The 10,000-nt window shown below is 49.5% G+C and overlaps 3 non-coding genes across 3 annotated transcripts in view; all 3 read left to right on the top strand.

Annotated features, from left to right (window-relative positions):
• The first annotated feature begins 3,798 nt into the window (after positions 1-3,798).
• Positions 3,799-6,093, top strand: LOC124319209. The gene has a single exon (XR_006912904.1). It is a non-coding gene; the product is annotated as a small subunit ribosomal RNA (ribosomal RNA).
• Positions 6,094-7,023: 930 nt separating this feature from the next.
• LOC124319220 lies at positions 7,024-7,176 on the top strand. Its single transcript, XR_006912915.1, has one exon. It is a non-coding gene; the product is annotated as a 5.8S ribosomal RNA (ribosomal RNA).
• Positions 7,177-7,817: 641 nt separating this feature from the next.
• LOC124319212 overlaps positions 7,818-10,000 on the top strand; it is a 4,577-nt gene continuing 2,394 nt past the window's right edge. Inside the window, exon 1 of the ribosomal RNA XR_006912907.1 lies at positions 7,818-10,000. This exon is cut by the window's right edge and continues 2,394 nt beyond it. This is a non-coding gene — a ribosomal RNA (large subunit ribosomal RNA).

The following is a 10,000-nucleotide window of genomic DNA, read 5'->3' as shown; positions in this document are numbered from 1 at the left end:
TCGTACAGTTACTGCCCGGAACATCCACTACTTTCCTATATAGGGAAGAGGTTGTCGAAAATGAAAATTGAAAAAATTTTCTAAGTCCGAAAAATTGAAAAATTTTTCTAAGTCCCGACGACGGATAGTGAAGCTATAGGCGGCACTGGGACGAGCAAAGACGGCTAAAAATGGCGAGAAAGAGCGAAAGAAAAAAGTTGGAAAAAATTTCTAAGTCCTAAAATTTCCAAGACCGGTTTTTGGTGGTGACCGGTCGGCGGGTGTGATGGTAAGCCCCGCCTGAGCTCTGGTGAAAGCCCGGCAAAATTTCGGAAATCAACTTTTTCGTACAGTTACTGCCCGGAACATCCACTACTTTCCTATATAGGGAAGAGGTTGTCGAGAAAGAAAAAAGTTGAAAAATTTTCTAAGTCCGAAAATTTCCAAGACCGGTTTTTGGTGGTGACCGGGCGGCAGTTGAGCGGGCGGCCCGGCCTGAGCTCAGGTGAAAGTCCGGCAAAAATTCGGAAATCGACTTTTTCGTACAGTTACTGCCCGGAACATCCACTACTTTCCTATATAGGGAAGAGGTTGTCGAAAAAAAGAAAGTTGAAAAATTTTCTAAGTCCGAAAAATTGAAAAATTTTTCTAAGTCCCGACGACGTGGTAGTGACGTGGTTGGCGGGACTTGGACGTATAAAGGCCGATGAAAAAAAATGGAAATGGAAATGAAAATTTCTCGATTTCCGACGACGGTGTTTGGCAACGACTCTCTCGCCCGGCCACTGGTCGGCGCGAGAGAGGAGTGAGCGAGACCCGTCGATTCGAAAAGAGAAGCCGTCACACCGTCGAGGCGTGGCGGCTCTCAAGTGGGTTGGTCGGGCGTGTCGTGATGACTCGCGACCGTAAAAAATTCCCACTCAAATTCTCCCATTTCCGACGACGGTGTTTGGCAACGACTCTCTCGCCCGGCCTCTGGTCGGCGCGAGAGAGAGAGTGAGCGAGACCCGTCGATTCGAAAAAAAGCCGTCACACCGTCGAGGCGTGGCGGCTCTCAAATGGGTTGGTCGGGCGTGTCGTGATGACTTGCGACCGTAAAAAATTCCCACTCGTCGAAAATTTTCTAAGTCCCAACTTTGAAAACGACGGTTCCTGAAAGTCGGCTGGCGGTTGGATGGGGCAATGTCCCCGTCCAATCGCTAAAAATGAGCCGGAAAACGGAGACATTATGCGGCGGAACATTAGTGGTTTTCCTTAGTATAGAAGAGGTCTCGATTCCTAAACTCGGAAAAATTTTCAGAGTCCCAAAAATTTTCGAAGTGTCGAATAGTTTGGTTTCTCGAATTGAAAATTTTTTTCAAATTTGCGACATTACGACAAGCAGCGATTGTAAAGCCCGGTCCAAATTTTTCAAACGAGTCTTACTTCTTGTTAGTCCGCCTGGCCGATACCAAAGAATGGCCGACCGTCGACTATCGGGCGAATAGACGGGTGAAAGAAATAAAGTCGAAGCCGGTGGTTGGATAGATATCGAAGGGAAGGCGAAAGAGGCGAAAAGGAAAGCGCGAAATTTCTTTAGTAGCTTCGACGCAAAAACTTTGGTATCGACGGGGAGCTTTGGGAAATGAAACGAAGACGCAGAATGGGAAGTTGTCCGGTTCGGCGTTAGTTGTAGTTTCATTTCCACCGTAGCTGAGCTCCTTTCCGCCCGCCACTTCACATGATTTTAGTTTCGATTCCGTTCGATCGCGCTTGCACTGTCTTTGTTTTTTTTTCACTGCTTGGATCGCGGCTTTGCTCTAACCAGTTTAGCCCCATGCGATCAAAAAGTCTTAAAAAAAAAAAACCGTTGAACGGAGACGAACTCGATGAGCTGTCGGTGTGTGAAATATCATTCCTTCGGTAAAACCGTTTTCGAAATTTCCGATGGTCGGTATATGTAAAAATATATCCGAACCGCGATGTGGACGGGAATTCAAACGCCCGCTTCACCGATTGGTGCGACAGCTGAGAAGCTCGTCACTCGATCCAACGACTCTTGGTCGAAAAGTTCAGAAGAGGTGCGCGCGTCAAACATTTTTTTGGTTTCGGACGTTTCGTTTCTTCGGCACGTGTGGTTTGTCTGTGGCCGTCTGTGAGAGAAATCGGACGCTTGTTCTTTGTTATTTTACCGTAACAAGACAAGACGGGAAAGATTCTTTCTTCCAAACTTACGGCATCATAACCATCAGCGTTTACCGTCAGCGACGATACGGAAGAGAAAAGAAAATGGTGCGCGTCTTTTCACTTTTTGACACCGTATCAAAAAAAAATTACCGTTCAGGCGGAAATGTGTGTGTGTGTGTGTGAGCCGAGAGATAAAAAATAAAAAAGCCACCAAACAGAACGCTTTCAAATTATTTCGTGCGGCGTGCGCATATTTCACATTTTGCCGTTTGACGGAAGCTCGTTGTGTGGAACACAGAAGTGGAGATGGACGGAGTTGAAGGGGGGCGAAGACGGCCCGGTCGGACAAAGTCAAGAGATTGAAATATACGAGAGAATTGGGTGGAAGTGATGGCAAATCTATAAAATTCAAAAATCGGATGAGATGCGAGGACCGCAAAATGTGGCGTCGACTCTGACTCTCTTTTACTACGAACTTCCCTTCGACGGAAGATATCGAGAGCTGAGCTGAGCGCCCGCTGAGTATGGCCGGCGTAATTACAAACGAGTTACGGTTGGAGCTATATCGATTGTACGTATCCCGAACGTTCATCGAACAAGCCAGATCAACTCGGCGCCCGGTAAGATGTACGCTCAGTTATGGCCATGACACACGAAGGGAGAATTCAAACGGCTGTGAGTGTACGGCCCGCCCGGAGTTGTGTGTAGGCAGTGACCTCTCAAGAAAAAACGTAAAAAATTTTTTTTTGACAGTCACCGGTCTGCGACAAGTAATCAGTACGAAACTTGGGTGCAATGCAAAAAACATTTTGAGAATCCTTGCTTGACAACAACGAATCTAACACGATAAAAAAAACGATCCCCATCGGTGTACCGCTTGCTTTTCTCGCGCTTCGGCGCAGAATCGCTTATTCAGCTGCCCTTGGAATATGTTCGTTTCGTGCATACTTGATCTCGGTCATTCTTCGGTGAACTCTTAAAGAATTGCGCACTTTTATAGGGGTAGTCTGGTTGCTTGTCTCGACTTGAAATGATTTGTTTTTTTCCGCCCATGACTTTCTATACGATGCCTCTATGCTGGCCTCTGACCGCGGTTGTTCCGAGTTTTCTCTTTCTCTTCGAAAGTCTTTGCGGAAAATTCTGCCTCGTGTGACCGCTGAGCGGTGAGGTGTGTGTGTGTGTGTGTGTCGTGCGGGGTGATGCGAGAGTGTGCCTCGGCGGTGGAAAAATAAAAATAAAACTCTGAGCCCACAAAAATTTAAAAGATGTATGCTTGTCAGCTTAGTAAAGCAGGCTTGACTTATGAGCATACAGCACGCCACATATGACCGTCGAAAACCGTAATACGGGAAAAAAAGTTGATGAATATATCAAGACCGGTCGAATGAATCCGATTCACTTTGGGCTCATAGACCGTTGAATGGTCTTTGACTTTGGAAATTGAAATGAAAAAAATCCAACAAACGGATCGGATCGGTGTTTCTCTTCACTGGGACTCGCTGTGACACGCCAGGCGTTGCGATCAAAAATTTTAGTTTCCGAAGAAAAAGAAAAAAAACGAAAAACGTGTTGATTTGGTGTGTGTTTGGTGATGCGTGGGCGAAATAAAAACCCGCAACTCGCCGGATGCATATCAAACAAACATACACGAAATACCTGGTTGATCCTGCCAGTAGCATATGCTTGTCTCAAAGATTAAGCCATGCATGTCTAAGTACAAGCCGCTAGACGGCGAAACCGCGAATGGCTCAATAAATCAGTTATGGTTCCTTAGATCCACTCCATCCTACTTGGATAACTGTGGTAATTCTAGAGCTAATACATGCACTCGAGCCTCGACTGCGGGCTTTCGGGCTCGCAGAAGAGGTGCTTTTATTAGATCAAAACCAGTCGGGGCCGGGCTTTCGGGCTCGCGCACCGTACCAATTTTGGTGACTCTGGATAACTTCACGCCGATCGCACGGCCTTCGCGCCGGCGACGTATCTTTCAAATGTCTGCCTTATCAACTGTCGATGGTAGGTTACGCGCCTACCATGGTTGCAACGGGTAACGGGGAATCGGGGTTCGATTCCGGAGAGGGAGCCTGAGAAACGGCTACCACATCCAAGGAAGGCAGCAGGCGCGCAAATTACCCACTCCCGGCACGGGGAGGTAGTGACGAAAAATAACGATACGGGACTCTTCCGAGGCCCCGTGATTGGAATGAGTACACTTTAAATCCTTTAACGAGGAACCATTGGAGGGCAAGTCTGGTGCCAGCAGCCGCGGTAACTCCAGCTCCAATAGCGTATATTAAAGTTGTTGCGGTTAAAAAGCTCGTAGTCGGATGTCTGTCTTCGGCCGGGCGGCGCCGCTCTGAATCAAGGGTGTTGCGTTTCACGCTCTGGGAGCCCGGGTGTCAAAGCCCGACTCTCTTCACGGTCGGACAACATCGCCGGAGTGGTGGTCGGTGCGTCGTTGTTGTATCTGCGGCCAGAGTTGGAAAGTTCTTTCGGGTTCTTTTTTAAATTTTGGTCGTAGTTGACTCGATTCGCTCCACCCAGTCAATCGTTCGGGGTGCCCTTCACCGGGTGTCTCGGGCGGCCGGCAACGTTTACTTTGAACAAATTAGAGTGCTCAAAGCAGGTGTATCCCAACGCCTGAATATCGCAGCATGGAATGATGGAATAGGACCTCGGTCCGATTTTGCTGGTCTTTTACTTTTGGACCCGAGGTAATGGTCAATAGAGACGGACGGGGGCATTCGTACTGCGGCGACAGAGGTGAAATTCTTGGACCGCCGCAAGACGAACAACAGCGAAGGCATTTGCCAAGAATGTTTTCCTTGATCAAGAACGAAAGTTAGAGGTTCGAAGGCGATCAGATACCGCCCTAGTTCTAACCATAAACGATGCCAACCAGCAATCCGTCGGAGTTACTCCAATGACTCGACGGGCAGCTTCCGGGAAACCAAAGTCTTTGGGTTCCGGGGGAAGTATGGTTGCAAAGCTGAAACTTAAAGGAATTGACGGAAGGGCACCACCAGGAGTGGAGCCTGCGGCTTAATTTGACTCAACACGGGAAACCTCACCAGGCCCGGACACTGGAAGGATTGACAGATTGAGAGCTCTTTCTTGATTCGGTGGGTGGTGGTGCATGGCCGTTCTTAGTTGGTGGAGCGATTTGTCTGGTTAATTCCGATAACGAACGAGACTCTAGCCTGCTAAATAGGTGACGGGTTTTATCAATTGAAACCGAAGGGAGTACGGAGGCGTCGGGATCAGGTGGCGGCGATTCGGGTCTCGGTGGGACTGGTTCCTTTAGTGAGGCAATCTCTCGGCTTGGTTTCGTTGTGCTCTGTTCGTCGGGTGTACGGCCTTCACGGGTTGGTTGCCTGGCGGATGAGGTATGGCGGGGCTTTGTCGGGAATGTCTCGCGGGGGCTGGCTCTATTGTTATTCGGTCGTCGTCATCCCCGGCGATACCTTCTGCTCTCGCGTCCGTCACGCAGTCTTCTTAGAGGGACAAGCGGCGTCCAGCCGCGTGACAGTGAGCAATAACAGGTCTGTGATGCCCTTAGATGTCCTGGGCCGCACGCGCGCTACACTGAAGGAATCAGCGTGTTTCACTCTCCCTGTCCGAAAGGACCGGGTAACCGCTGAACCTCCTTCGTGGTTGGGATTGGGGACTGCAATGATCCCCATGAACCAGGAATCCCTAGTAGGCGCGGGTCACTAGCCCGCGTCGATTACGTCCCTGCCCTTTGTACACACCGCCCGTCGCTACTACCGATTGAATGATTTAGTGAGGCCTTCGGACGGGCTTGTCGGGGTGCCGTCGAGTGGGGAGCAATCTCTGCCCGTGCGGTGCCTACCAACGGCGAGACTGAAAGATGGTCGAACTTGATCCTTTAGAGGAAGTAAAAGTCGTAACAAGGTTTCCGTAGGTGAACCTGCGGAAGGATCATAAACGAACAAGACAAATGTTTTGCGCATATGGCTTTGGTTGAGCACGAAACAACTAAAAGTTGCAAAACAAAAAAACCCCATCAAAAGTCTTTCGGCGTAAGACATCGTATGAACTATGTGTGGGTTGACGGAAGAAAATCATTTATTTTGAACGGGTATCAGGCGCTCTGATGCGCGGTGGTTTAAAGCGGATTCGCCTTTTCAAATTGATTTTTCTTTCCTCTCGGCTCAAAAAAAAACACAAAGTCTTTCGATTTGGTCTATGGCCGTGAGCAAATTCTTCCTGCTTCGATGGTGAATGTCTCTATAGATTCATTCGACCTTTAGCGGCGCTCACAGTGTTGACGTTAGTAGAGTGAAGAATACGATAGCCCGCCTGGGCCGCGAGTACCGAAGGAACAATAAAGGAGATTTTATAAAGTCTTAGTCCCTAAATCAAACACTTTGAAAAATAAAAACTCGGTGGATGGAGAGTCGGAAAAAAAAAAAACATCAAGATTTTGAACGGGTATCAGGCGCTCTGATGCGCGGTGGTTTAAAGCGGATACGCCCAATCGAAATTGTTTTTTTTTGTTTCTCTCTTCGTCTTCGGGATTTTTTGATTCTCGGTGGGGGACGAAAGTGTGAGACTTTACTCTGGACGTTCTTTTCGGGCGTAGATACTCGTGGTTGCGTGCGTGTGCGTCGTATAGACTAACACTCCAAAGCCCGACACTATGCCGTTGAAAACCGAATGTTTTTTAAGCTTGCCCTTCGCCCTCTCGATGAAGTAGGAAGAATTCAAAATCACAATAACACACTAAACCCAAATTCTAGTACGAGTGTTTATCGGAACATTTTCTTTCTGGCTTTCTTTCTCCGCCCTCGCATTCATTTGCTTGGGCGGGTTGGAGAAAAAGAGAGAAGAAAACGAATATGTCGTTTTATATACGACCCTGAACGGTGGATCACTAGGCTCGTGGATCGATGAAGAGCGCAGCAAAGTGCGCTAATCCATGCGAACTGCAGAACACATGGAGCATCGAAATCTTGAACGTAAATGGCGGCCCAGCTTCTCGCTCGGGCCACATCTGACTGAGGGTCGGTCGAATGATGAACGAACAGAGATTTTTTCAGTCTTGGTTTTGCATGTTGGGTCGCGGCGAGATTTATTTTTCACCCGGCCTGACCGCATAAAAGCTCCCGAATCTCTAACGTCTGGGTGCCGCGCGACTTAAGTGTCCGCGATGCCTCAAATACAAAAAAGGGGGAAAAATAAAAGAAGGTTCGCCCTGTTTTGTTTTTTTCCTCTCTATTCAAAAGAAACCTTTTTCGATGGCAAAACAGATGGGAAATTTTTGAGCCAACTCAAAAAAAAATTTTAGAAATAAACACATCTTCTCGAACAAGGTGTCGGCTGCGTGTGCGCGATATACCGCTTCAACGCGAGTTTAGTTGTGTGTGTGCGCCGGGCGTGTCGAAGTGTCGACCACCGCGAATTATCACTCACTCTAACCGCTCGTTATGCAAGCTTGGTTCGCGCACGACGCGTTGTTTCAATACAAAAAGCCGCAGGACGCCCTGTCACTTTTCGTAAATTAATTTTTGCGAATAACGAGAGACTCGCTTTATTTCGAAAAAAAAAAATTTGAACCGGCAATTATTCAATCTTTCCCGGCTTTAAAACGCCAAAGTCTGCCGAGCTAGATAAAGTGTTGTCTCCTTTTGAAAACAAACAATTCATTCTGACCTCAGTTTAGATGAGACTACCCGCTGAACTTAAGCATATCAGTAAGCGGAGGAAAAGAAACTAACAAGGATTCCCTTAGTAGCGGCGAGCGAACAGGGATGAGCCCAGCACCGAACCTCGCGCCCGGTTGAGCGGGTGCCGAGGAATGTGGTGTTCGGGAGGATCGTGCGCGTCTGTCCGGTATCTATCGTCCAAGTCTCCATGAACGGGGCGAGCAACCCACAGAGGGTGTCAGGCCCGTAGATAAGACGAGCCGAGACCGTGCATCGGATCCCTTCCCAAGAGTCGGGTTGCTTGAGCGTGCAGCCCTAAGCGGGAGGTAAACTCCTTCTAAGGCTAAATATCGCCACGAGACCGATAGCGAACAAGTACCGCGAGGGAAAGTTGAAAAGAACTTTGAAGAGAGAGTTCAAGAGTGCGTGAAACCGTTCAGGGGGTTAAACGGGTGGGCCCTCGAAGGTCGAACAAGTCCCCGCTCCCGGCACTTGGTTGTATGCCCTTAACGCTGCATGGAGACTGCCTGAATTGGCGGCTCTCTTGCATAAGTCGTTCTGCGATCGCAATAGCCACGCCAAGGTCCGCAAGTGGGGGGCCTAGTAGGACTCCGCGACCGACTGGGTGTCTGTTACACGGGGCGTCCGTTAGCGAGTTTCGTGGTTACCTTCGCGGGTGCCGCGATGACGAGCGCGGCGTTTCCCAACAGTACTGCCCGGTCGTGACCTGTCTCCTCCCGGGAGGTGTCGTAGCTTTTTTTTGTAAAAGAGAAAAAGTTGCGGTGCTCAACCTGTGGAGGCCCAGAGCGGAGAGTAGAAGTCGGGTCCCACCCGACCCGTCTTGAAACACGGACCAAGGAGTCTAACATGTGCGCAAGTCGTCGAGAAATTATCAAACTAAACTCGCGAGGCGCAATGAAAGTGAAGCGGCCCCGATGAGGGTGCATCCGCGAGGGGTGATCCCGTCTCGAACAGAGCGGGCGCAACCCCAGGGCGTCCGAATGCTCGCGAGATCTTTCCCCCTTAAAAGGGTTTGGTCGAGTCGGCCGGACGAACCCAGAGCGCACACGTTGGGACCCGAAAGATGGTGACCTATGCCTGGCCAGGACGAAGCCAGGGGAAACCCTGGTGGAGGTCCGCAGCGATTCTGACGTGCAAATCGATCGTCGGAGTTGGGTATAGGGGCGAAAGACTAATCGAACCATCTAGTAGCTGGTTCCCCCCGAAGTTTCCCTCAGGATAGCTGGTGCTCGCAAAGAGAACAAACGGAGTTTCATCCGGTAAAGCGAATGATTAGAGGCCTTGGGGTCGAAACGACCTCAACCTATTCTCAAACTTTCAATGGGTGAGAAGCCCGGCCTTTTTCCTTGATTGAGGCCGCGGCAATTGATTTGAATCTGAGCGCCCAGTGGGCCATTTTTGGTAAGCAGAACTGGCGCTGTGGGATGAACCAAACGCCCGGTTAAGGCGCCTAAACGACGCACATTTCGGATCCCACGAAAAGGAGTTGGTTGCTAAAGACAGCAGGACGGTGGCCATGGAGGTCGGAATCCGCTCAGGAGTGTGTAACAACTCACCTGCCGAAGCAACTAGCCCTTAAAATGGGAGGCGCTATAGCGTCGTGCCTATACCGGGCCGTCGGTCGGCAGAGCGAATAACGTCCGTGTCAGCTCGAAGAGAGCGACGGCGCTGAGGCCCCGACGAGTAGGGGGGTCGCGACGGTGAGCGTAGAAGGGTTGTGGGCGTGAGCCTGCCCGGAGCCGCCGTCGGTGCAGATCTTGGTGGTAGTAGCAAATACTCCAGAGGGATCCTGGAGGACTGACGCGGAGAAGGGTTTCATGTGAACAGTGGTTGGACATGAGTCAGTCGATCCTAAGCCGCAGGCGAAAGCCGACCTAGTGACGGGCGTGATGTGTTGCATCTATCGTGATGAGTAGCGGGCGTGGTTGTGGTTGAGTCGTGTGTCGGTGATTCTTCTGTGGTGTGCGCGAAGAGAAAAAATCTAAAGTTGCGGGGTCAAAGAAAACACATGAATAAGAAAGCTTGTGAGAATGATAGAAGGTTAAAAGAAGTGTCTTTTTCCTTTTTTTGATTTCTCTTAGCCGGTATTTGATTGTTTTTCTCCCGTCTCTTTTATTTTCCTAGTACCGTTCATCGCGTTATGGCATCGCATGCTTCTTTCGCAG

Source organism: Daphnia pulicaria, unplaced genomic scaffold, assembly GCF_021234035.1.
Source record: "Daphnia pulicaria isolate SC F1-1A unplaced genomic scaffold, SC_F0-13Bv2 h1tg000137l, whole genome shotgun sequence".
In the NCBI taxonomy this organism is placed as follows: Eukaryota; Metazoa; Arthropoda; class Branchiopoda; order Diplostraca; family Daphniidae; genus Daphnia; species Daphnia pulicaria.
Note: the sequence above shows the minus strand (reverse complement) of the source record. Positions and strands in the feature narration are given on the sequence as shown.